General features: G+C 42.8%; 1 long non-coding RNA gene across 1 annotated transcript in view; it reads left to right on the top strand.

Moving 5' to 3' along the window:
- The first annotated feature begins 3,981 nt into the window (after positions 1 to 3,981).
- LOC147241354 (uncharacterized) overlaps positions 3,982 to 26,371 on the top strand; it is a 142,444-nt gene continuing 120,054 nt past the window's right edge. Inside the window, exons 1-2 of the long non-coding RNA XR_015111011.1 lie at positions 3,982 to 4,063; positions 23,667 to 23,755. This is a non-coding gene — a long non-coding RNA (uncharacterized LOC147241354). The remainder of the gene's footprint in view (positions 4,064 to 23,666; positions 23,756 to 26,371) is intronic.

Raw genomic sequence — 26,371 nt, 5'->3', positions numbered from 1 at the left:
CTCCACCAGTGCAAATCCAAGGGTTGGGGTTTTTTTTTTTATGACTTTGCGACTTCATTTTGTCATTTTGGCGCTCCGGCGGCTCACACTAGAGCGATGGTCAGCTTTCTAAATCTGACTTTGCACCCAGAAACACCTCCTCTGTGGCCAAATTTCACCAACCCTTTGTTCGGAGGTGTAGCAAGACAGAACCAATTACATTCTGGCTGAGGTCTCGGTGCAGGTGTGCCATCTGAGTGGGCTGGGTGTAAGAAGTTAATACCAGTATTCTTTTTTATTATTCACACATTTCATAAAAAGGTCATGGTAGGAAACCTGCAAGTGAAGCTCGCGCCTGCAAAACGTGAAGCAGCGCGAGTCCTGAGCCGTCCATTCCTGGATCTCTGGCTCCTGTCAGGTTTGTCCCTCATGCCATGATCTCAGTGATGAGGTTACGAAGTGTAATGCTCCAGCGTCCTGCAATCCCCACTCGTGCCAGCAGAGGGCGTGCTGCAGCTTTCACTCCAGGGTTTTTAGTCATTGTTGTTTGCATGATGTCCTTGAACCTTGAACCTTGAACCTTGATGTATTTCTAATTCTAATGTAATGCGAAACGTGTTTATCATCAGCATGAATGAGAAACTAATGTGATAAATTGGTTTGAAGAGCGTAGTTCAGACATGCGGTCACATGACACATGATAAGAGTGTCAGTGGCTGTGACCTCTGGTCTCACCCGGAAGGAGTGAGGAGGAGTGACGGCTCTTGTGTTGCGTTTTATAACTTCTCGTCAGTTGAAGCGGCTCTGGGTGAGAGAACCGTGTCTCTTTTCTCTTGGGTCATTTAAGTCCAACAGAACGTGTTGGCAGATTTTTTTTTTTATTCCATTAATTAAGTGACGGTCACAACAATGGAAAAATCTTTGCAATTCAGGTTTATTTGAATTGCTGTTTGTGAAATGTGCTAAACAAAGTAGTTTGCATAAAACATAAAAGGCATCAAATCTAAAAGCAAAACTGACATTTAAATACGATTAAAGCGATTCAAATAGACAATCAAAATGTGGTAGAACAGACAGAGGAGTGGAATAAATTGATCAAAGGCCTCATATTTGATTTGATAAAAGGCTGCATCACACAGGGAATAATAAGTCATACTTGATTTGAAGGAACGGCGTCGCAGCAGACCTGCAGTTGTCTGAGAGCCTGTTGCAGAAATGTGGTGCATAAACACCGAGCGCTGCTTCTTCATGTGTGGCTGTGACTCTGGGGACAGACAGCAGACGTGTCTCTGACAACCCGGGACGGTTCATCATGTAGCTGAAGCTCAGGGGTGCATTTTGCTCTAAAGCATCCAGAGATTTCCAGCATACTGAAGCAGTCCTGTCAGGCTGCAGGTCAGTAAACCAGACCGCTGAGCCGACCACCAGAGGCGCTTCGCTTTCACTGAGCAGCTCTCAGGTGAAAATGGGTATAATTTGCGAGACCCAGCAAAATCACACGGAAAAGAGATGAGGCGTTGCTTTGCCTTTGACCTGCTGCTTATTTGGCCGCATTTCTGCTAAAATTGCACCGTTTTCCATCTCCAGGATCAACCTCTTATCATCCATGGTGTCAAGTCCTCTGACCTGTGCTGGCCTTGGCATAAAGATGATGTCACTGTGTGAGATACAATGAGGATTGCACCGGCTGTTTTATTTTGAAAAAAACAAAACAATACAGGATGTGGTGTCAATGCAGTTTCCCAGCTCAGGAGGTAAGAGCGGCTGTCTGGTGATCAGAGGGTTGCTGTTTCCCCTGGAGACCGAGTTGAAGTGAGCAAGGTACTGAAACCCTCACAGCATAGGATGAGTGTGTTGGCGCCTCGTATGGAAGCTCCCAGCATCAGTGTGTGTGTGTGTGAGAGAGACAATATTGTGAAGTGTTCAAGTGGAGCGGTAGAAAGGAGCCATATAGATAGTCCTTTTAGCATCTATCCATCGAAACTGGAGCATTCACGTACGTGGGGCGCACGTCGAGCGCTCCTCCTGGAAGCGTTGTCGAGAGTGGTCGGGATCCACCCTGGAGGCTGCGTCAGGAGCCGGACCGGTGGAATCCTCCAGTTTAAATTGTGTTCAGGGGATCCCTGTAAGAGAGAGAACGACCCTCAGTGAAACCTGCCTTGAATAAGTGGGTCAAAACTTTAAACTGTGATTGATGCTTGTGCGCTGTGCTTGAACCACACGCCACCGGCGTGAGGGGCGGACACGAGGGTGATGTGTCTAAAATCGACGAGCCCTCTCCGTCAATCACCGGCGCGTCTCCTGAGATGTCAGGGAATGAGGTTTGCTGCACAGTCAAAGTTCTACTTTACGATGCAGCGAGGCTGAGCCACTCCGCTGCCGTTGTGCACCATGTGGAAATCTTCACTGCTGCTGTTGCTTTCATCTTCAGGTAAACGGCTGTACAGAAGCAAAAAGCTGCCTTGTGCTCCGGAGTGGCGAGGGCCGTGACAAACCGCGGCTATTTTGCGACCTGAGATGAGAACAGGCCGTGTTGACCTGTGTTTGAGAGCCAATCCAGAGCTGACCTTGTCCCGCGAACGTGTCAACAACCGGACCCAAATAGCCTCATTTAATCTCGCCCCCAATATCACCAAACGCCTTTCACCATAAGATGTGGGACAGAGTGTCACGGAGGTCACCAGTGCTTGCTCATGCAGGCGAGGAGGGTCAGAGGAACCTGTGGCATAATTTACGGCAGAGCAAAGACGTGCTCTTCCCTGTGCGCCCTCCTCAGCGGGGACACTGTTATTTCACACCTCCTGTTTGCTCTGGAGAGAAAACTATCGACGAGGCCCCAGAGGAACGAGGAAAAACCCTCGTCTAATATTGATATCATAAATTTTCAGAATTGTTCCACTGTGTACGACGTTATTGGTACCCAGAATGGTAAGTCAGCTGCAGTGCACATTCATCAATGACACATTTTTATTGCAAATATGCTTATCCTGCACAAAAACACACATAAATAAACACTGAAGTTGTGTGTTTCTATTTGCTTTGTTAAGAAGGGAGAAAAAAAATAGTAAATCATCCCCAGAAGGCTGATATTAGAAATCCACATGATTGATTTGAGTAATCTCAGGTTACATATGTACATTTACTCATTACAAAGCAGGCTTGTCAGTGACACAGTTTCTGAATTTATTACCACAAATCAAAGTTGCTGAATTCTTTTCTGTCAGCGTCGTCAAGCCAAGTCTGTTGCCGCACGCCTCGGTTTAAATGAAGGGATTCTCATTAGCGATTGTACGACACCTCTGCGGACCCATCCTCGCACGGTCCCACGATTGTCCAGCAACGCTCGCGATCAGCGTGTGTGCACCAGTCGTAGCAGGTACGGTCGTGTACACGCCCACCTTGGTGGATGAGAGCAGCTTGTTTGTCTTTGCTGTGCCGCCTGGTGCAGGAGTGAAGCCCGGTCGTGAGCGCCAGCAGAACCGCAGTCGTCTCCTAACCACCTCTTTGCAACAGTTTTGTTAAGACACAGAAAGCTTTGACGTTCGTAACTTTTGTATGAGCTGACATATTTTTGTGCTGTCGAGCAAAATTTGAAGAAAAAAAAAAAAACCCTTCAGTGTCTGAATTAAGACTTGAGGTTTACATCGCTGATGAATGAATGAATGTCTAGCCCAGGGGTGTCAAACTGGTCCAGTAAAGGGCCGTGTGGCTGCAGGTTTTCATTCCAACCAAGCAAAAGCAACACCTGATCCAACAAATGAGCTGTGTGGACACAGCTTAGCTGATTTAAGTAGATTCAGGTGTTGTTTTTGCTTGGTTGGAATGAAAACCTGCAGCCACACGGCCCTTTACTGGACCAGTTTGACACCTGTGGTCTAGCCTGTGCATTTGCGCCCCCTTGTGGTAGTGAGCTGAACGAGGATGGCTAGTTGCCCTGTTGAACGCTCCCTGTTTGACATGAAGTGAGGTCAGTCTATTTATCCACTTCCTGTTTGTCAGGAAGTGATTCACCCTCTGCGTTTGTTCCGTCTGCAGCCTCCAGGTCTTCAGCTTCTGTGCTTCTCTGCCAGCTACAGCAACTTCTGTGAGTACAAACTAACTGATCATTTTGCCGGCTTCCTCAGCAGGTTAGCGTTTGTGTAAATTTGTGTGTTTTGTGGTGGCTAACATGCTAAGAGGCCATTTTTGTGGAAATGTGTGGATCTGGTTGGACACCTGATATCAGCTGGTGAGACCAACACAGGAAACTCAAAAGGTTGAAACAGGAACCGTGCAGGTGGAATTAATAGCATTAATGATAATTTCATTCCATTACTGTGTACCAGTGAGCCTCATCAGCGACTGAGCATGAAAGCGTAAAGCAGCCTTGGTTTAAGTGATGAATTCGGCCTGTGCTTGGTACAGCATTGACAAGTCACCGTGCGGTCGAGAGCTGAGGGGTTGTGTAACTACCGTTTGTGCTGTTACTTCTTCTGCAGCCAAGCATGATGGAATTATCTGCTTTGGACTGGAATTGTCTTGTACTTGTAAAACCTTGCAGTTTAGGGGTCATTTACTCTTATTGGTGCTGTTCCCCTGAAGAGCAGCCTGCTTCACATTGGCCGATGCCTCACCGTCTTTTATTTGCCGCCACCTTCTAAAAGTTACCAGGAGCCTGAAACAATCTCAGAGTTGGACTAAAAGCTCAGAATATTCTCATCTTTAATGTACCTTTAAACTACCTGGAGAGTATTTTTACTGACTCCCGTCCAAGCATCGCTACAGCTGAATCAAGTGTGTCTGTAAATAATGAACTCTGTATTGCAGCTTGGGAGAATCTGTGGCTCCATCAAAGCTGTGTGTAATCAATTATCAAGTAATGGATTTCTTTTTTGGACCTGATATTGGTAAAGGACAATACTTTACAATTTAAGATGAAGTCCAGGTTTGTACTGTAGGCTCCGTACCTTCAACGTTGGGACTTTTGAATCGAATGCGTAGTCAGCTAAGAGGCTGCTGTTCGCCGTTTCAAGTCAACGAATTAAAAGCAGCGATTGTGTAAAATAAACAAATGTCTGGTGGAATCGTCCAGCGTTTCTGACAAATGTTGCAGCGTCAGGTTGGTGATGCTCGCTCCCTTTAACAACCGCAGGTTTCTCCTCAATAATCCATCTCCATCACAACAATTCAGGTTATAAATATCAAATATCCTGGAGCCTCGGGAATCTGGGACTTCCTCACAATTGTTGTGAAAAATCTGCCAGATTATCCCTTCAGTGTGCACCAAAGTTAAGTGACATAACACTTACACTCCCAGTTTGAGTTTGATGAAGGTTTTTAGAACTGTCTTGGTGAAGTATTGATGGCTTAGCACAGTCAGAGAGGTAGGGGGGAGGAATTTTATCAGTACCTACCCAAGGTTGCAGAAGCAGAATTTAAATAAGTGTTAACAATCTGTCCATGCAAGGAGGAAGTCACTCAATGGCCCTCTTAGACTTATTAAAATATTAAACCCCCAAGGACAACTAGATTCTTAAGGAGGCATTTGAGGCATTCAATAATGTAGCAGGTAACGAGGCCTTGTGACCAACGTAGCTCAGGTCAGGACCAGCACAAAGGTACGAGTCCCAGACCTTCCTCTTACTCTTCAGATGGGAAAGTAGGACAAAACCAGAGCCTGCGAGGAGCGAATATGACTCACAAGATGAATATCAAAAAATAGAACACTAAAAACAACACGCTTCTTAAAATGTGATCCAAGATTTGACATTCTGTGACTGCGTCAGAGCATCCATTCTTAGGTCTGTCAAAACAAGTGTCGTCCATAGACGAGGGGACTTGTGCAGCTTGCTTGTAATGCGTGCTACAGTCACTGAGAGGAGGGGTGTTGCAGCTCGCTCTCTACAGTTGCCTGCCTTCTCTGCCGGAGATGTAATTTCAGTAATTGGAGCCATAAAGGAAGTGAAATCCCATCACAGCCAGCAGATCAGATCGGACACATCTGAGGCTGCTTTAGATCTTCTATTGAGCTTCCTTGGACAAAGGGAGCTTGGATAATTAAGTCTGTGGCCCCAGTGGCTTCGGCTGATTGGCTGTTATTAGTTAGGTCTGAAAGAGGACAATGACTGGAATGATAAATCATCCCTGATTATTTATCCATATGTTAAGCCATCAAAAAGTAAATTAACTGGAGGGCAGCGTGTGCAGCAGTTTTTAGATGTGATCTCCCTTACAGCCACTGACAAAGCAGTATTTCATTGCTCTTAAGAATGTTAAATCAATAAAGGGAGATACTGTAACACACTGTGATTTGTGAATACAACCGTATTTTCGAGATGAGTGAGGGTTTCGTTTCAACATCTGCCTCCCAAGGAATTCTTTCTGCATTCTAGTAGTGGCACGGCTCTCTCTGGCTTTCTGAGCACAGCTCTTTCCCCTCTTATCCCTGGCAAATATATTACAGCAGCACGTTCAAGTTTTCAGACATTCATAATTGAGTAGTGTATGATGAATAGCACACGGGTGTTCCATTTTAGGCGGACTGGAAAATAGTGGAAGGATATGCAATGAGCCAGTGCTTTCTTTCAGCTATCAGGCTCCATATGTCTTCATGCTGAAGACAATTTGCAGCAATCAGTGCATGAGCAAGAAGCTGGATGTACAGAAACATGACGCTTCTACCTTTTGCACTCCAGCGTGACAAAGACTATGTTCTCAGCTGTCAGAAATTAGTTCATTTAAAGTGGAAGCATGGAATATTCATTTGAAAATGTGAATAAAACACAATTAATTATGTTCAGCAATAAATTAATACAACATGTGATGAGACAGAACTTCTGGCAATGCAAACTTTTGGCCCCTGGCACGTCTCTAATTAAAGCTGCAAGCAGCAATGAGCGGACCCTGGTCACATGCCAATGTCTGCAGACTACTGCAGCACCGTGGCGTAAATATCGCTTCCTGCATTCACTAGGAGGCGAAGGTGAGCATTAACTTTCAATATGTTGGTTTCTGTACATCACAATGAAGAAAAGAACATAATTTTTAAATGTCAAATGCAGGAAACTTACAAGCTGTAGCCACTAGGTGGCATGTTGTGTTAAATTCAGCTTGTAGTTGTCTCCAGGTCGGGACTGTCATTAAATATGTAAAGTTCAGAAAACTTCTGACCATGTGGACTCCAGTTAAATCAGTTTCCTGCTCGATGGAGAAATGTCAAAAATGGCTGCCTCGTTATGGAAACGCTGTGAAGCAAAAACTCAGTATTCACAGTAACCCATCACCGAGTTATGAAGGTGCTTCTGACCAAATCGGAGACAGATCTCGTCAACCCACTGGAAGTACAACAAACTGTGGTTCATTTCCTGTTGCCCCCAGGTGGCGCTATAAGTAATTGGCCCCAAAACCAAACGGGGTCTTCCTTGGCCCGTTCCACACCCCAGCACCAAGTTTAGAGAAAATAGTCCTCTCAGTTTTTGCTCCTTAATGTGATATCTCCGAGACGCCTTGAGGGAACCGCATACTGCATTTTCTGTCTTTTTACATTTGTCATCAAACGTACGCTTCCAAATAGAAGGCCTGATATGAACTTACAGCAGTGGGTAATGACTTGATTTCACAAAAAACGATGTTCCATTCAGCATTTTAAAGACTTGTTTGGAGGAAATCTGAACGCACCAACTGTGCCACAACAGCTCCAAGTATCTTTCGGGGAAGGTGCCTCGGACCAGTTACAAACCCAATCTGGAACGAGTGGTGAAAATGTGATCTGACCTTTTCTGACCCAGTTACAAGTTGTACTCTGCAAGTTTTGGCTAAATGGCTCCTGTAGCCTCAAGTGTTTTCCATAGCAGGATGCGAATGAACAAAATCAAGAGTTGCTTATATTTCCATAATATCTTGGGTAAATGCAGCTGCCTTCTTATTCCTTGAAGAGGAAACTCTTAGAGAAAATAAGGTCTTCCTAGTGTGGAGGGGGAGGAAATCTAAATGACTTGCTGTATCAAATTTTCTGACATGGGAATCCGAGAAATAAGCAGACTGGGTTCATTATGCAGCAGATACCTAAACATGTCTGCACAAACGCTGAAAAAATGAAGTTTGTCCACGTTTCCGCTTCCCAGGGCTGAGATTTACCCACCTTGGGACCAGGATTTTGTCCTGACGGTTGCTTTAGTTCATTTACTCGTGACATTTGACCAAATGGTCACTGCAAGCTTGTTTTTCCTGTTTAAGTGCTTAAGGCCAAACATTTAAATGTGTGCAGTCCTGACATCCAAGTATTTAGCATAGCCAGTTTATGGCAAACTATTGATTTATGATCAGTCTCGCAGCTCCTGCCTTGGGGGACTCATAATAGCCCTATTGATGCATCCCTCATGATCCACTACAGATTAAATGAGGGCCTATTTTATATGGCTTTGTACCTCATGCTCATAAAGTCTTCCCATTACCTGTCAGGTGACAGTTTAGTCTTTTTGAACACGAGTGACTCCAAAAGTTTAACCTAGGATTTACTGGTGTGTGTGATCATAAGATGGGAACATAAATAAAAGCAGTGACGGATACATTACCACTCAAGGTCATTCCGGCACGAGTATTTATTAGCAGGGGCCCTCACTTGATTTAATGATGTAGATGGGAATTTGATATGCGAGACCTTTGCTTCATTATTTTTATACGACATATTGGATGTATTAAGACATTATGGTGCAGTTTTCTGGCTGTTCACTCTGTACTTCACATCCTAAAACATCCCATTGTCGTATGTGGGTTTTCTTCAGTTTAGTTACTTTTGAGGCGTCTGGTTTTGACAACAGGACGAAGTTGTGATTCTCCACAGATGCCCAGAGGGGCTATGGAGCAAGAAATAAACAGATTTTGTTGTAACTTGTTCCCACCCTTTTTACTCATAGCCATGACATATTACTTGTCTCCACAACCTGACAAATGTGTTAATTTGTTCCCATGCACTTTGATTAGTTTGTGGGAAATGTTCAAATCTCATGGCCACAAATAATCAAATCTCGATGGCCCTTCCAAGGCACCATAGTTCTCTGCTCTGGATTCAGGCTGCAATGGCAACCCAATGGGACCATTGATGAAGGTGTCTGCTGAAGTGGAGAGAATGTTTTTGTTCAATATGGGGCTTGTCATCTTACATTTCATTCCACATGTGTCATCTTCTCAGTTACACCTTTTTTTTGCATTAAATCAAGAGAGGCCTTTTCTATCAGCCTTCCGTCTTGACCTTTAGTTTTGCCCAAACTTCCAAGCATTTTGACAATGTTACCAAGCACACAGGCAATAGTTGGACCAAATGGTTTGTTCAACATGGACGACTTAAAGGCAGAATTACGAGCTAGAAGGCAAGAGACAGAAGCACTTGAGGGTGCTTTGATCACGAGTTCAAAATACATTAATTTGGCACTGCGGAGACCAGGAGACCCTGCAGTATAAGTTGACATCAAAGGCAGATCAGCTCATGGGGAAAGGTACTCACCCCCTACCCATTGAACCTTAAATTACTGTACCTACCTGTTTAAATTATTCCTCAATAACCAAGAACATGGTTGGAAGCTTTGAAAATCACAGTCATGTTTCGATTGTTTTGAATTATTTAGCTTTCCTTGAGATTTCCAATAATTTCATAGGAAATGGAACTCAAGCTGGTTTGCTCTAAAACTAATTGCTGCTTTTTGGGGATGTATGTACATTCATGTGCTATGTACTTTTCATCACAGTGTGAACTGCATTGCTATCATCTCTGTGGCAGCCATATTAGATTTTTCTCATTTTTGGAAAATATATCTCATGTCTTCGGATGAATTTGCATCATATTTTAGCTAATTTTTCAAAGAGATAATTGCTTCCAATGAGATAACGTTGGTCTCCAGATACAGTGACAAAGGTACGTAGCTGAGGCCAAAGTTAAGGAAGGTTAGGGGCTGGAGGGAGGGTACAGGTGATGAGCCCCACCCCTTTTCACACCAAAAGCCAGGAAATCTTGGAAGTGGTTTATAGTGGCGATAAATACTGAAATACTGCAGTGATAGGCTGCAGAGACAAACGTTATCGTATGAGTAACTAATTCCACAATCTTCCCCCCGTTGTACATTTGTAAACCTTCAGTTTTCAATTTGGGAATTGAGGCTTGCCAGTCCGAGGGTTAGGGAATAATCCTGTAAATCCTGGTCATTGAAAACAAACGTGAATTTTCTTCCTTGTCAGGGAAGTTTGGAAGACATGTCGCTCGAGGGCATTTTTTTCCATTAGCTGTCTTTTGACCAACATTTTTACAGTATTTTTACTTTTGCCTCTGAAAAATGTCAAATGCACATAACCCTAGCTCAAAATGTACAGCAGGTTCTTTTAATCGAGTCTCCCGTGGACCTTTTTGACTTTCTTTCCCTTGAACTATCAATCGCTCCACCTGACGAGCTATTTTCTCCCTTTGTCTGTGCAATCGCCATCTTTGTGAAGTGATAATCAAGACCACAAGAGCAGCACTGTCCTTTTGGAATTCGTGTTTCCTTGCAGTGATGTCATTGGGTCTGTAAATGCAATGAAGGACATATTTCCCATCAGACAAGAACTTTTAATCAGCTGTCGTTTGCCATTATCAAGAGCACCAAAAAAAAAAAAAAAAAAAACAGCAAAAAACATCTGGTTGGCTATTGGACACCTAAAATAATAGCTTCCACACAATGATGCCTGACACATAACCTTATAATACTTGCAAAAATGCAAATGAGGAAGCGGAAAGCAGAGCATATTGTTGTCATGCACATTCTACCATCAAGCTAGGTGGTGTTATCCACCCTCAGTAGCCATGAACACGATTTATTTCAAGTGTTCTTACCTATTGAACTGTTTGAGTTCTCTTATCATTGTAAAGCACAAAAGAGAGATTATGAACTAATTCGTTGAATAAGTAAATTATACTGGGCTTTTAACCCCAAGGGACAGACAATTACACTGTTTTTCAACCAACAATTTAATTTACTACCATCATTTCCTGAAGCCCAGTTAGTGACCCACTGCTACTAACGTTGTCTGTGATTAAACTTAATTCAATCAGACCTTTCAGCGTCATAATGCAGCATTTTTTGCAGCCTCAACATCCTTTCAATGGTAGACTGACCTGTGAATGAGAATACTTTCATTCCTCCTCTGAGCCCTGAACATCCTCTTGCACTCTGTAATTTGAGCTGACAGGGCACCTTGGAAATGTAGCAAAGAAATGCGAATTGGTCGTTTAACCACCAGCCCTTTTACAGTGGATATGATTGGCTATTCAGTAGGAATATTTTTCAGCAGATGGCTTCCCTGCCAATCATAGGTTCTTTCACATTATCGCCTTCATTCTCGTCAGCTTTGAAAAGTAGTTTTTAGATTCAGAAAAAAATTATCAGACATTTGGTTTGGGTCAACAGCTGTTCTTTTACATGCGTGCAAGATTCAACTTTTATTCAGAAAAGGACAAAATTTAAAATTTGGTAGGGAATAATGTCTTTTGCATTGTCCTGTTGAGACGCGTGGGATATGTCTTTTTTAGGAGTATTTCACGGACATGTATACAGCATATTCCACAAATGCATTTCAAGTTTGGGGATGTACAGCAGGTTGCGACCAACCAACATTGACACTTGCCTATTAAAAGCCAGATGCGTGAATGTGCTAGCTTAATGCTATTGTGTACAGTTAACAGTTGTCTAACTCCCTGAAATATATTCAAAGTCTTTTTTCAATAGTTGCACGTTTAATGAAGATGAAAGGAAACAGAAAAACACTTAGAAATGTTTCTTTCATGAGCACAAATTGGAAGAATTGCTTTCAGTATCACAGAGTGTAGTACCTCAACATTAGCTTACATAAGCTAGCTGGAATTTGCATGGTTGCACGGAAATAAAAAATTCGTACTGCAATATTCATTTTCCTTTGTCTTGTAAAGAGCTGAGTAGGAATACTGTCATTTCAGAACAAGGGCAAAAACCCGGAACTATAGTACAATACTCAATTCTTGTATACATGATTCTTGTGACTGAGCTGTGCAAAATGATGCTCTCTCTGGTTCTGCTACTGCTCTTGCTGTCTAGTTGTCTCTCGGCCTCATTATTTCAAGCAATCACTTAATTGGGCGTGCAGCAATTTAACCCAACAATAAACTCGCAGGTTGACGTCTTATCACCTGTGGTTTCAGAATAACACACCTTGGCTACAATCGCCACCAGCACAGCCAAGGCGTCACATGTCTTCAAAATGCTAATGAGCTAAAACAGGACGGGGCGGGCGTGAGCACAAAGGGTGAATTCATGTTCCAGTTGTTTGGTGTCAGTGCAAGCATCTTCCTGGGTCTGACAGATCGGCCAATTAACCTTATTTACCGTGTCTCCCTTCATCCTCTAACGAGCTCCACTGGGCTTCTGTCTAATAATGAGCTGCTATGATTGGGGACCACTGCTTTGTTGGTTCCAATTGCCTTTGTCCTGCAATAATTAAGGTGACAAGACAGTGGCTCATGTGCTCCTGTACCTCCTGAGCAAGAGCGTTCATGCTGTTGATCATGTTTTTGCTGTTGCTGATTGGTTCACCACATGTGGAGTTGCTCAGACTTTCTTTAGTTACTGTAGCGCACGCTTATTTGCTCATACAGAGTACATTAATTCCAATATAATGGGATTATCTGCTTTACAGAAATAAAAATGTAATGAGGGGTTTTGGCACGATGATTACAAACTCAAGTAAACAAGAGGGATACTTCCCACACAATATACTCCGAGCCAACAGTGATTAAAAAAACTACTCCTCCATTTTCACGGCAGTAAATACCTTTTTGAAGAGTGAGTAAAAGCTTGTGTACCATTTAATGGGTGTATTTTCACCCTTTGTCGGGAACACCAATAACAAGAATAGCCAACGAAAATCAGAATTTAATTGCCAAGTACAGTTTTTACAATTTATCCTGACATACTGGTGCATACTGTCAACATAGAGAAGGATAAAATAGATGGGAGAAAAGAAATGTTTTAAAAGATAAATGGTTGTAGTCAAGCAGGCAGTTCTCATCCACGTCTACCTGCAGAAAGTACTGTTGCACCATTGTGAGCCAAGAGCAAATCTGCGGAACACTTGCGGTACCTGTTCCAATGTCACAAGCAGGTGGATTTAGCACCTGCAGCTGTTGCCATGGCGACAACATGTTTTTAGCGAGACGTCATGGAATTTATAGCCGATGTTCCAGCAGCCAAAGCAGGCGTTTCTAGCAAGCTTCAGAACACTTGCAGACATTTTTCTTGGGACTAAACCAGACATTTGCAGCTGTTCTTATTTTATATTTGATTCGTTTAAAATTTGCTCATTTGAACCCGTGAACCCTTTGAACCACAGTGGTCCCCTCAGCCTACCAGCCTAGACCAGAGGTGGCGTCATCTAATTTACCTGGAAATGTTGCATTTTTCCACAGTGAATTAATTAAATGTCGAGCATTGAGCTTGAGGCTCTCACTGCAGCCGTACTGAGCTCTCGTTTTGCCAGACAATTATAGGATTGTACACCAAAAATTGTGCTTCACATGTCAGTAGATACAAGATTGGGTCATGTGAGTACAGAGTCAATGCCTCTCCTGGATATGATTGGGTTTTTTCATTGTGTAGTTGGATTTGTGAGCTCTGCTCTCCTATTGGCTCTCTTCTTGTGGTCACGCACGCCTCTGCCCCCCGCCCCCCACCTGTGCACCTCTGAATGGTGCAGCTTCATCCAGACTTGCCCTCCAATCCTGACACAGCAATTAGAGGAGAACCTTCTTCTGCCTTGCCAGCTTGTCAATCAGAGTAGCGGGTTTATGGACCACCAGAATATCCCTCAAATCGATTGTTGTAAATTAGCGTGTATTCTGTGTTTACTGGTACTGGAGTGATACTAAAACCAGTAAATGATTCACTATGTTCAGTATGAGAGGAGCTCCATGTTGGAAACACGCAGTGACTGTTACTGGTGTTGTGGTTATTTCCCCGCCACTGAGAGAAAGAAGACGGCGAGACTTTAGTTTCACCTTTTGTTTGTGTTGAAAAGATTTTTCGAGTGTCCTCTTTTGTTCGTATTTTCTTTGATTCAGCAGCATTTAATTCCTCTTTCCATAGGAGTAATGCCTCACCTCTCTGTCTTTGTATCTAGAATCTAAGCTTCGGTAGATAAATACCGCTATGCTGCCTCCCTCACCCCTACAGAGCTGGGTTGTATATTTATCATACAGAATATAAAAGAAGGTGAAAATATGTGGAAAATATGTTTTTGAAACAGAGAAATGGACGCGGTGTGCAGGAGTGGCAGTGTTTTCAGGTCATGTGCATTAGTGTCAAGTCCAGATAGTGTTGACCGAGCAGAGGTCACAGCATGTCAAAACAATTACTGTAATGCTAATGCAACCTATAGCTCCATACATGCTGGTGTATACGGGGGAGGGGATCTTTACAGTGGGGGTCTGTTGATGAGGCCAGCAGCAGACAGGAGCCCGATGGCCTCCATTTCAAAGATATTTAGTATAAACTGAAGAATTCTGCCTCTGCGTCCAGTACAACACATCCGCTGTTGTGTAGCTTACCCAAAGTCTGCTTTCAAGTGTCACTATTATTAACTTTACACACACTATTTTTTTTTTTTTTTTTGCTGGAACCATGTAGGGAGAAGCTTTGTGCTTGATGCCACAAGGGAGGAATGCCTTTTCTCCATGAAGGGGAAAACACATTGCATGTACCAGCTAGCAGAAAACCCATTTAGGTTGAACCAGCTTACAAGACACTTCTGGGGAAATGTAGCTCGTGCAGCCTGAGATGGGCGGCATTGAATTCGCTTGCAACATTCAGAATACAAATAACCCAAATACAACAAAGTAAGAGGCTTTATTCTGTTTCACCAAAGCAGTTTATTTCCATTCAAAGAAAACGTCTGCTGTTGTAAATTGTAAAATGTCTAGTCCTTGAATGTGATACCACCCACAATTCTGCAGAGGTAATTTGCAGAAAAGTGGTCTATTGAAATATTTTGCTATGCTTAAACACCCCCTCGGCTCAACAATGAGATTGTCTCTGAATTCCAGCAGACAGCTTCCCATTCAAATGGAAGAGATACATAAAAAGTCATCTTTTATAATCGTGCGGTCTCGTACACACAAGGACGACTCCTTCAGATTGTAATCAACTAACCTCGCAACAAGATATCACAAGATTAAAATGGGTTGTGTTTACGGTGTCATTAGACGGGAGGTGCTTTTAATTTCCTGATTCTCCTGTTGGGAGCTTGAACAAGAGTGTGCTACTTTCCCCGCGCTAGAAAGTTTCAGTTTATCACGTAGAAGATTAAAAGGCCCACCTTTGCAGCAGCCACTTGTGATTCATCTATTCAAGAGAGCAGATATACTCTCTGCTTCATGACCTTCACTGGACAAGCATTGGTTTCAGGGTTGTGATTTTCAGGTCCCCACTGTGTTTGCTGTGGATTCCCGTGGAGGCACTAATACTGCACAGAGTTCCAAGCTTTATTACGGTACCCTGAGCCGGTGCTAAGAATCCTGTTCTGTTCAACCTTCAGCCTTCTGGAAGGACGTGAACTATCCTCAAGTCATGTTTTTATGAAGCGACTGCTGTACAACTACACAAAACATTTCGAGAGTTCAACTCTTTCCCTCAACGGACAGAGTAGCTTGTCATTTATGACCCAAGATTTTAGAGTTTTCCTGTTAAATTTTGCTGCCACTCTTTGGGATCATCAAAGATGGGTCCCAGAGTAGTGCTGTCGTACCCAAGACCACGACTGGGGCTGGAGCGCCTGTGCCTTATTTGATTTGATATAAAAACGCCTGGCTTCAAATGCATCCAATAACTTGAGTCGTTACTTCTGAACACCACTTTGCTGTTAACAGCTACTCCCCCTCCGTCCCCCCCACCCCCTTCACACACACTTCAACTGTCAGTGGAAGAAGCTGTGAGGAAGATGTCAGCGAAATCATCCATAATTAATTTTTTGCTACACCAACCAGAAGGATTTCATATGCAAATGGTCTTTTAAAAAAGCATTCTGCAGTGTGTAAATAGTGCAGCGGGACCCTTACCGAGACTTCCTCCTGGCTCTGGCCTTGACTCGGTCTCGCCCTTCCTGGGTTTTGACCTCTCAAAGTCTTGTCTTGGTCTCAGTTTAGGTGGTCTTGACTCCAACACTCGTCCAAAGAAAGAGAAGGTCTAATAATGGACAAACATCTCCACAGACTACTTCAGTACGACCCGCACAGGTCAAGATGTTTGCTTTTGCACGCGGCGCGGATATCCACTACAGCTGAAACACAAATTGCTAACATGCAAGGATGTTAAATTCCAACATTGTCAAAGTTCTTTGTCTAAAAAGTCTGTTTGAAAGTGGCAAGTGTTCTAGCACTTGACAAAAAAAATGGTTCAACCAAAAGTTGGCAATGAGTTGAATCTTGCAGTGTGCTGGTCTGCAATACTCAGAAACCTGCCGGTTCCCAACGTCGCAGGCAGCTTGAGCTGAGCCGGACTAGCCCTTTAAACTACAAACTCTGTGTTTTCTTTTAATACATTCACATATTCATTGACTTGAATATTATTTGTGGATTGAAATTTGAATTTGTTGGGGGAGGGAAAAAAAAAAAGGAACTGACGGGCACTGTTGACATGGAAATGATGAATTTTAAAAAGGGTTTGTGGAATTTGGATTAGAGCTTTGTAAATACCTTGGAGCTTAAAAGAGTCTGGTTCAGCGTGTAGTCGTGAACGGCTCATAATATTCCAAACATTTGTTTTTCGCCGACTTTTTAAAGAGAAGTTGCCAATTTAAAAAGGATTCGTGTTCACATATTTGACGAGAGCTAAGTTGCTCGTGTGCTCCGGAGTTCTGTTTTAAACTCTGACTCCACCATCCTTGATATTTTCCTCAACAACAGCATCAAACAGTCAAGAGGAAATCTTGTTAAACTGTTAGTTTTGTTGAATTTCATGAGCTGCTGGGGAGTTTTCCTTGAACAGGTTGTTGGCGGTCTCACGTGGACTCATGGAGACGTGTTGATTAGAGGAAATTGTGCTCTTGACTGCTTTAGTAATGGATGTACGTCTTCTGCCACCTCCGACTTGAAGCACTCAGCATGCAGTGATGCTGTGTGTCTCATAACGTTCGTTTTTAAGTGTTTAAAAAATGGGCGGTGAACCAGCCTACATAACATTTCAAACACAGCTCTGATTGATAGTCATTGTCGTCCTGATTTTATTCACACCTGTAAGAAACAATATAACTACAAACATTTGAAATTAAGAGTTACAAGGACTTCAGAAGAAAGTTGAGAAGCCGATGTGAAAACTGAGCTCGGTAATAGTCAATATATGTGCAGAGCGTGACGGAGTGCACCATAATCCCGGTAGCTCCCCACTCTCAAAAAGACCAGCTGTTCCCAGGCGTTTCATAGACATCAGAGAAAATGTAGCATGTCATCTTCTCTAATGCAGCAGGAGCCATCTGATAATCAAGCTGGCAAGCTGCACTCCCTTTTATTTGAACTATAAAAGTTGATGAATCAGACTTGGCTGCACACTTACGACCCCTCCAGCCTCTTTTCCTTTGTCTGTTGCTTGGCCAAGATTTGTGTGCCTCATCCATCCATCCTATTAGGGCGCGGTGCCCTCCGATATACTCTCCCTTTGAACGTCCACGGACGGATCGATGAGATCAATTTGAATGACAAAGGATGGAAATTGCCTCGCCTCTGCTGTTGCCTCCCGTTTGGCCATGATGGCTTCAAAAATGCAAGGGAGCATAAATACTCAGGTCACACTTGACCCGAAATGTCAATTGCTTCAGTTTTTGTTTGCATTTATCAATTATTTTTGATTAATAATTTATCTGCTGATTTTTCTTTTCAATTTAAGGAGTTGAAATGAAATGAGTCTAAAAAGTCCTTAGGTCATGGTGATGCCCCGTCTGACAAACAGTCCAGAACTGAACAATAATCACTTTACGGCACGATAAAACAATGACTAGACGGATCAGTTCAGCTCTTACTGTAATATAATTACTGCTAAATCAAACATAATTACTTCTTTCTCAGCCCACTCTAATCAATCTGTGTACCACTTTCAAAGGGCATGTAGTGAATTCACCAATCGTGACCAGAGCTACGAGCAGAGGGAGTAAAAGTACACACACTCATTACTCAAGAAGTACAGATGACCGTGTGGGGAAAAGACAAGTAAAATCAGAGGTACTGATTCAACCAAGGTACCTTAGTGTAAGTACGGAAGTACAAGTAAAGTATAAAACTCTAGTCTTGCAGTGTAGCTGCTTCACTTTCATCCGTGTCATCGCTTGAATCTCAATTCAAGAATAAAATCCTCCGCCAAACCTAAAATGTCCCCTGATTGTACTTCAGAATGTTTGTTTAGCCATGAAACTTAATTCCTATGGAAATTAATAAACCAAACTGGTTCCACTCCTGCTGATAGAAACTCAGAGAGGAAAATAAAGGCCCTTAAGATGATTTGTTAAGACACCATATGTCCAGGGCATTAGAAAGAAAAAGAAAATAAGGCCGATATATTCTGGATCTCCCCCCAGAATTTAAATGGGTCTTCTTCTTGGCCCAGGCTTCACCCCTCTCCCAAGCTCAGTGAGCAACATCCTGGTCATTTTTAGGTAATCCCGCAACAAACAAACCAAACAAATCACTTCTTGGCCGAAATAAACATCACAAACAGCCAGCGCAGGCAAGCTGCCGGGTCACGCACCGCTCTCTGAATTTGTATTCCTGCTTATTCCCGTTCATCAACATTTGTGACTATCTAAAGGCCTCAACATTAAAATGTGCATTTTTTCCCCCTAATTAAGCTGAAGGTGGTTCTTCTACTGGCTATAAACTCACTGACTTACAAAATATACTTATAGCAACACATCATTTGTCATTCTCCCCCACCTGTGTCTCCTTTGTGCTGCAGCTGAGACCCAGAGACCTGCTGACTGTGTGTTACCTTAGCAGAAATAGTGGACAGGGAGCGTTAGCACTCCTTTTCAACCCTTAAATACCCTTTTATCCAACTCTAAATTTCTACAATTTCATTCGGCAGATGCTTTTGTCCAGCGTGACGGACAATAACAATAAAATAACTGAAAAAAGAATTCAGTGTCGCTTTACTTTCCTCACTGGATGAGTTTCTGCTCCTTTAACTGGCCCACTATTATTTCACTGGTCCTCTATTTGTGTAGAAAAGAGAATGTCACTTTGAACAAGCAACTCGTTCCGCAACACATCCCACCTACAAAGACTCGTCACAGTTTTCATGCCAACAGCACCTCTTCTCAAAGCAAAATTTCAATACTTTGCGTCATGATTTGATACCTCATCATTATACGTTTTTTTTTTTAGATGTCCTCTCTAATTAGCAATCTTACTCAACCCTTTTGTGGTAATTACAGGCTACTAACGCTCAGGGGGACAGGATGGGAGGGGGCTCTATTAGATATGTTGGCAACACATTTCGCTGATACCGTTGCAATTAATGCTAGTTTTATCACACTTGACCTTGTGAACTGGAACACACACTGAGTAGCATCCAAATTTCAGCAAGTTTCACTATCGCGCCTTATACAGGTAGAAAATGACAAAGAGCCTGACATCAAAAACAGATACACAATTAAAAACACATTAATATTACAATGGCAAGAAACCACACAGGGGTGAAGGCAACACTTCAAGCACAATTTAGCGGCCGAGTACCTACGAATAGGTGCCTTGAGTTCAGAAAACCCTTTTTCCTCACTGCATCTTCTTCTTCTCTGCTGCTCCAGAATGCAGAAAGAGCCAGTCACATATAATTAGCTTTTGGCTAACAGCGACTGAGGGTTAACACCAGCAAAACTGTCAAAACACATCCGTGTACCATCCAGTACAATCCACTTCCTCTTTGTCCTGCTGTGCTTCAGTGCCGTTTTGTGTAGCTGTTAGCTGTAAATCACGAATTAGCTGCACGCTAATTTGTGTCCACTTGTGCTGCTGTAGCGGTTGGAAGCCGTTAGCTTCAGGCTAAATACACATAGCTGGCACTTCCTTATTTTTCGAGTGAAAAACATAGCAAACAAATGCTACAGTGACTCAAGGCTGCAAAAGCACCAAAATCACAAGCACATAAATAACAGAAAGCAAATATATTTAAGATGTTTTGATAACTTGCTTCAGTTTTTCTTAAAAAAAAAACAAAAAAACAAAAAACACCATCTTTATTTTTACACATCCCCTTTAGTTCTCCAAAACCCACTTACTGGGGCACCTTACACGGCTTGAAATGTGATTTAATGCTGAGGTGATTTGCACTTATTGCTGCTAAATGCAGCATCACGACACACACACACACACACACACACACACACACGTGTCAACGTATGTACTCGCACAACCACGGCAGACGAAGCCAGAAATGGAGGCTGCTTGGTAATTTCCCAGGTCACGGGGGCCGTATCAATAACCATCATGTAGCATGAATCAGGGCTGCTATCATTTCTTGTCAGAAATGTAGGCCGTATGTCATCCTAACAGCTCCGGTGTACAGAGAACCACAGACAGTCTTCTGTCATATTCTTCGCTCTAATTTTTACTCTTTCCTCTGGACATGGTCCTCATTGTTAGTTGTTGGCCTCTGTGATTGAATAGTCTCATCAAACCTCCCCAGACTCGCCGGCTCGACTCGAGTCTTGGCAGGAGAGGGACGGTTGACACTGCCAGTCTGCTCCTCTCTCTGAAACACTGGCACACCAACCTTTGGTATCACGTTGATGGATTTCTAGGAGATGATTTGGTTTCTTTGTCAATGTCAATGATATTTCCTTGGAAGGAAGGTTCCTTCCAACATGGATCCGCTTCTCCAGAGGCTATTGGCAAATCTTACTCGCGTTTGGTGGGGAAAACACATTGGAACAGTCCAGCAAGTGAGCAGGTGTGCATGCTTGAAAAGGGTTCATCTCAATTCTCAGTCCCAGAAACAGTGGAGATGTGCTTGGTAGATGAGTGGGAATACTTTACTCACACACGATTTTTAAGTATCTGTATCTGCTGATATTGTGTATAATACTTCACGATTACAAATCTAGCCTACTCATCATCCTGACAAACATTTGTATTTTCTAATAATTCATATTATTTCCTCACTAATTTCCTCATACATTTACTGCAAATGCCAATTTTCAATTAATTTCTTGCTCTTTTCTGGACTTTCCCCCACTGCCAAAGCTAATTTGCCGGGGGAGGCCAAATTGGCAAAAAGTTGCCAAAGAATCTGTAAAAACGAGAAGGGAAAAAAAAAAAAACCTTACAAAATATTTTGAATTAAAAGATGTAAACTAAAAACTCCGGCAAATTATATCTCAATAATTAACTAGTCGGGTCGATGATTCCAGATCCGAGTTCTTGTGTCTGAAGGCTTGCGATAGCGTCCTGAAATATCCCGACACTCAAGAGTCCCCACTGAGCAGACAAGATTAGAAATATGTGACATGGGTTTCATGATATCAAGACTGTGACACCTTCTTTATTGACTAAATAAAGGGAGTATTTTGAATCTAGTTTTTAAAGTAGCTGCTTACTGGAGGTCAGGCACCACTGGTACAGACAGTTCTAGAGAATCCTTTTATTGAAATGTCAGTGGAGAAAAAGAAAAGACTAAAACTAGATGCCCCGATGCATTTGAGCAGAAGTATTGATTTTTATATTGTATTTTGTATCATAGCACGCCTGTCCAACATCAAGGCTGCTATAAAACCAAATTAAAGACAATAAGACATGAAAAGGATGATCCCTTGTAATACCTTTGTTCATATTTGAGGTTTAATTACACCTCAATGTACATAAATATTTAATTTGAAGATGAACTCGCCTGTTCTGTAAGGAGAAGGTTGAGCAAATCTTTGTGTTGATGTGAGGTGCAAAAGGTTTCAGGGAAAAAATAGACTCTCAAGTGAAGTACAGAAACCTGAAAACTCTTGAGTCGGGAGAGTGCTGTATTTGTGCTCCCACCTCTGAAATTAGTCATCCATAGATCAGTCTGTCCAGGACAGTCTCTCTGCACACATCATCACCTCAGGCATGCATGCTTTGTCTTCTTGTTTTATCTTAAAGGAAAAGTTTCTACATTTTGTCTGATATACACACCAAATACCCCTCCAGCGTGTTTACAAGGAACACAAGAATACTTGTATCTATTGTCAGGAGTCTCCGACTCTAAACCTCTTTTTCATCTCTCACCGCCCACAGTTTGATAGAAGTGTATGCATGTGCACTGAGAGATCCGCCGAGCAGATCGGCCCGTGCACCGGTCAGGCGCTTATATGTGCCTCAGCGTTCTTGGAAAACATGAACCTGTCACCGGTGTCTACTCATATAAGTGCAGAGGTGGACAGATTGTGCCGGGCCTTGCGTGCCCATGGCCTTTGTTTTGAGTCCGTGTGGACCTCCCTCTCGTGACAGACCCTGTGTTCAGGTGGACACCCTGCCGAGCGCCCTGCTGCTAGGTTAAGTGCTCTTGCACATCACCGCAGGGATTCAAGACAGACAGCCAAAGAAGGTGTTTCTCTGTTCTTCCCTTCATGGCGCCTTTGTTCAAGCTGCAGGCTTCGTGAATTGTTGAGAGAAGATTTTTATTTACCTCAATTGCAGATGGCACCAGGCCTTTATAGAAGACAGGCTTTACGAGAGAGATCTTCTTTCGGATCCATTTACTCAGATTTCAATTCTGGTCTTTTTTTTTTTTTTTACTAACCCCCCTTAAAATGTCCCCATTTGTCAGTGTCAGCCCATAAATGAAGACCAAGCTTTTTTGGCTTTTATGCAAATCAATGATCTACAATAATTTTGGCCATGAATATCGACTTTCATGTGTCTCTCATCGTATTTTGCTGCATATTTTTGAAGTGCTGTATTATAAAAGTTTGATGGAGCCCTGCTTTATATTTTAGAATTTTTTTGCAAGTTTTTATGTTGGTCAGAGGTGTTTCTCTGTCTTTCAAATTAGAGTACATGAGGCGGCCCAGTGGTGCAGTGGTCCTCCCTGTGGCTCCCAGCAAGAAGGTTGTGGGTGGAGCCCCGGCTGCAGCACGGGGTCTTTCTGGGTGAGTCTCCATGTTCTCCCTGTTCCTGCTGGGTTCTCTGTGGTACTCCAGCTTCCTCCACAGTCCAAAGACATCAAGAGGGACCAGGTTAATCCAGACTCTAAATTGACCGTAGGCGTGGCTGGGAGAGCCAATGGTTGTCTGTCTCTATGTGTTGGCCCTGCCATGGACTGGTGACCTGTCCAGGGGGAAGGCTGCTGGGATAGGCTCCACCCCCACCACCCTCAACAGGAGGAGAGGGGGAACATGGATGGATAGTAGAGTAAATGCAGAAAACAGGAAATGGAAACCCCTTTCTTTCAGCCAGTCTCAACTTGAAAATGCCTCACGACTTTCCGTTGCTGTCATCTTCTGGGTACTGAAAGGTAAAAAAAAAATAACTCTGAATTCTGTGTTGGTTGGTGGCTAAGCCAACTTCATCTCCTCTTAGTCCTACAACCAAGTGTAATGTTGCCTACACCGCCATCTATTGACAGAAGTATATATTGGCCACGTTACTTCACTCCAGACCAGTTTATGAAAATGCACCTAATTCATATTTCCTTTTGTTGCAACAGCCTTAAAAGTTGGAAATTGAAGAACGATCGGCGGAAGATGCTTAAAAACTGAAAACATGCAACGCCGGTGACACCGCAAGGCTGAAATGGTAAAATGCCTCCCTTTTTGGTGCTAATCATCATTAGCATGCATGAAACTAAATGGTAAACACTGTCAGTGCGATAATTATTACCAGGAAATAAGAGTGATTTTTAATTTACATCTTACCATAACACCAACCCACAGCATTGCGCAATACCTACATGCAACACTAAGTGTGATATTTATGTCTCTGCTCCACCCATAAGCTGGGAGGTTGTAGTTATGTGGTATTTGCCTTACCATTTAGGTGTGTTCAGAGAGTTCTCACCTCATTTCATTCGTCTGTGGGACCGTTAATGTTTATTCTCCCCAAACAGCCAGTTTACCATCTGTACAGACTAGCTTGAAGCTCACAGCAACAGACGAACCGGCTGTGTCCATGGGAGTTAACCTAGATGTGTTTGTTTTCAGCTCCGGCTGAACATGGAACTCATCAGAAGTTCAAGTTTTTTTGGTCATTTCTATTCATTCTTGTTATCGTGGAATACCACTGACTTCCTGTTGCAATCATTACTGAAAACCCAGCCTGGTATCATCAGTACAAATATGATACTTAGAATAAATGCTTATTGTGCTCAGAAAATGGAAATACAGTTGGCCATTACCATTTCTAGATATGGCTTCATACAGCAGCGATGCCAACTCCCAAGCTTTTAGTGTAAATCACCCGCTTTCCTGCTGCCATCACAAAACACTTCAAATAAGTTTAGTGTTGGGTCTTGTTGTTGTTGCTGGCTTTCACTGCACAAAAGTCAGAACATCAGGTTTTTTTCTACAGTTCAGCAAAGATAGAGACTTGAGTCTGAGACCGACTCAGACATCACTTGAGTCTTCAGACAGATTTGGGCTTTGGGTATTTAGAGCAAGTTTTCTTTGGCACGTTGAAGGTGCGCTAAGCGTTGTTGCCTGACGTCACTTCCGTTGATGTTCGGTGTAAGTAAATACCAAACAAAAACCCAGCAAGCTCTCCCCTCCCCCGTGTTTCTGTAAATACCATGAACGCGCGTCGACATGGAAAGTGGACCTGTGCTGCGCTAACGTTGCTAAGATGAGTGAGCAAACTATTCGGTGAGTGAATTTATACAATATTTTTATGATATTAGGTAATGAGTACCAGCTGATATATTCACACTTATTTTGTTAGGTTATGAGCTGTTTGTATGTTTGAAATTACTTTTTGAGCTTATGTGAACGAGACAGGCCTAGTAGAATTTTTCCCCCCCGGAACCGATGCGAGTGCTAGCTAGGACCTGCAGAGTAAGCTAGGAATAACAAACTATCACGGCGAAAAATGACTTACGTGTGTCATAGCTCCAACGCTACTCTATCAACTCTGCTTATTCCCCAATGTATGCACGCACACTAACCCCCCTCCCCCATCCCTAACCACCTTGTCGGTGATTGGCTGGAATATGGTTTATTATGTTTATGTGCACATCCTGTGCACTCAGTGTTTGTTTGCCGTTTGAGAGCCCTGTGTCGTCTCCAGAGACTGGATTTTTTACAGTGTATTCAGGGGGCGGGCAGCCAGCGGATCAAGGGGAGACGCCTACGATTTGAGACAAAAACGAAATCACGCTTAAACCATGCACCAACACTTAGTGCACCTTTAACTTAAATTAAGAAATTAACTGACTGAGCTGAACGTCGTTCAATCCCATGATGAGTGTCTCCATGTACCTGTCTGGTGCGTGCAGCCACAGAGAAACCGCATCAAAACCAAGGCGAACTCTTAGTATAAGAAACATCATGCAAAAAAAAAAAGACCGCTGTACACAGCAGTTATGTCAAAATAATCTATGCTGAATCAACCGCATCGAAGGACGAATCTGAATCGCTCAATTAATTTGTGAAAGCTAACTTTAAGGTTAGCAAGCATGTTAGCTCAGCTTCATTAGCAATACGGTAGCTTCGCTTCATTAGCTATACGTTAGCTTTCTAATCGCGTTGTGGGACCTTAACTTGATTAGATTGTTGTTGGCTAAGTATTTTTGAAAAATAAAGGGTGTCACAGCCTGGTTTTGACGTGTCAGGTGTCAAGTGACTGTAGCCAACGTTGCCAAAATCCCTGCACACGTTTCGTTTTGTCTCCTCGAGTTTGCCTTTCATTTTCACACCACAAATTCAAACTCCAAATAAAAATAAAACTTTTATGCAATGCTAACTTCAGTAGCAATCTTTGTTTTGAATTTTAAACAGTAGCTGAAGGTTTGTTTGTTGTTTACAGCTATTTGTTGGAGTTTATTAAATTGCTGCAGCATTATACAGCAGTAGGACCCATATGAGCATCTCCACAGTGAGAGAGCAGGAACTTCTTTAATTACTCAGTATGAATTATTCCCAACAAGGAGGATAGGATCGGTCAGAGTCTGACAGCCAATACATTTGAGTTTACTTTTCGTCTGCTGAGATGGGTGAGCTGTCACACAGGCTCACGCTTTCTAAGCTGCAGTTGTTGCATAACGTCGGTCATCAGGTGGAGCCCTGAGCTCCATCCCTGGGTCTCAGGATATCACGGTGGTGCTGTTGCTAAAAGTCTGATCTTATAAAAATCACTCATGATAAATATATATATATATACATAGAGAGAGAGAGAGAGAGAGAGAGAGTCTTATTGTGTCAC

Source organism: Aulostomus chinensis, chromosome 21 (genome assembly GCF_037954235.1).
Source record: "Aulostomus chinensis isolate RoL2024-O1b breed Wild chromosome 21, RoL_Achi_v1.0, whole genome shotgun sequence".
Classification (NCBI taxonomy): domain Eukaryota; kingdom Metazoa; phylum Chordata; class Actinopteri; order Syngnathiformes; family Aulostomidae; genus Aulostomus; species Aulostomus chinensis.
Note: the sequence above shows the minus strand (reverse complement) of the source record. Positions and strands in the feature narration are given on the sequence as shown.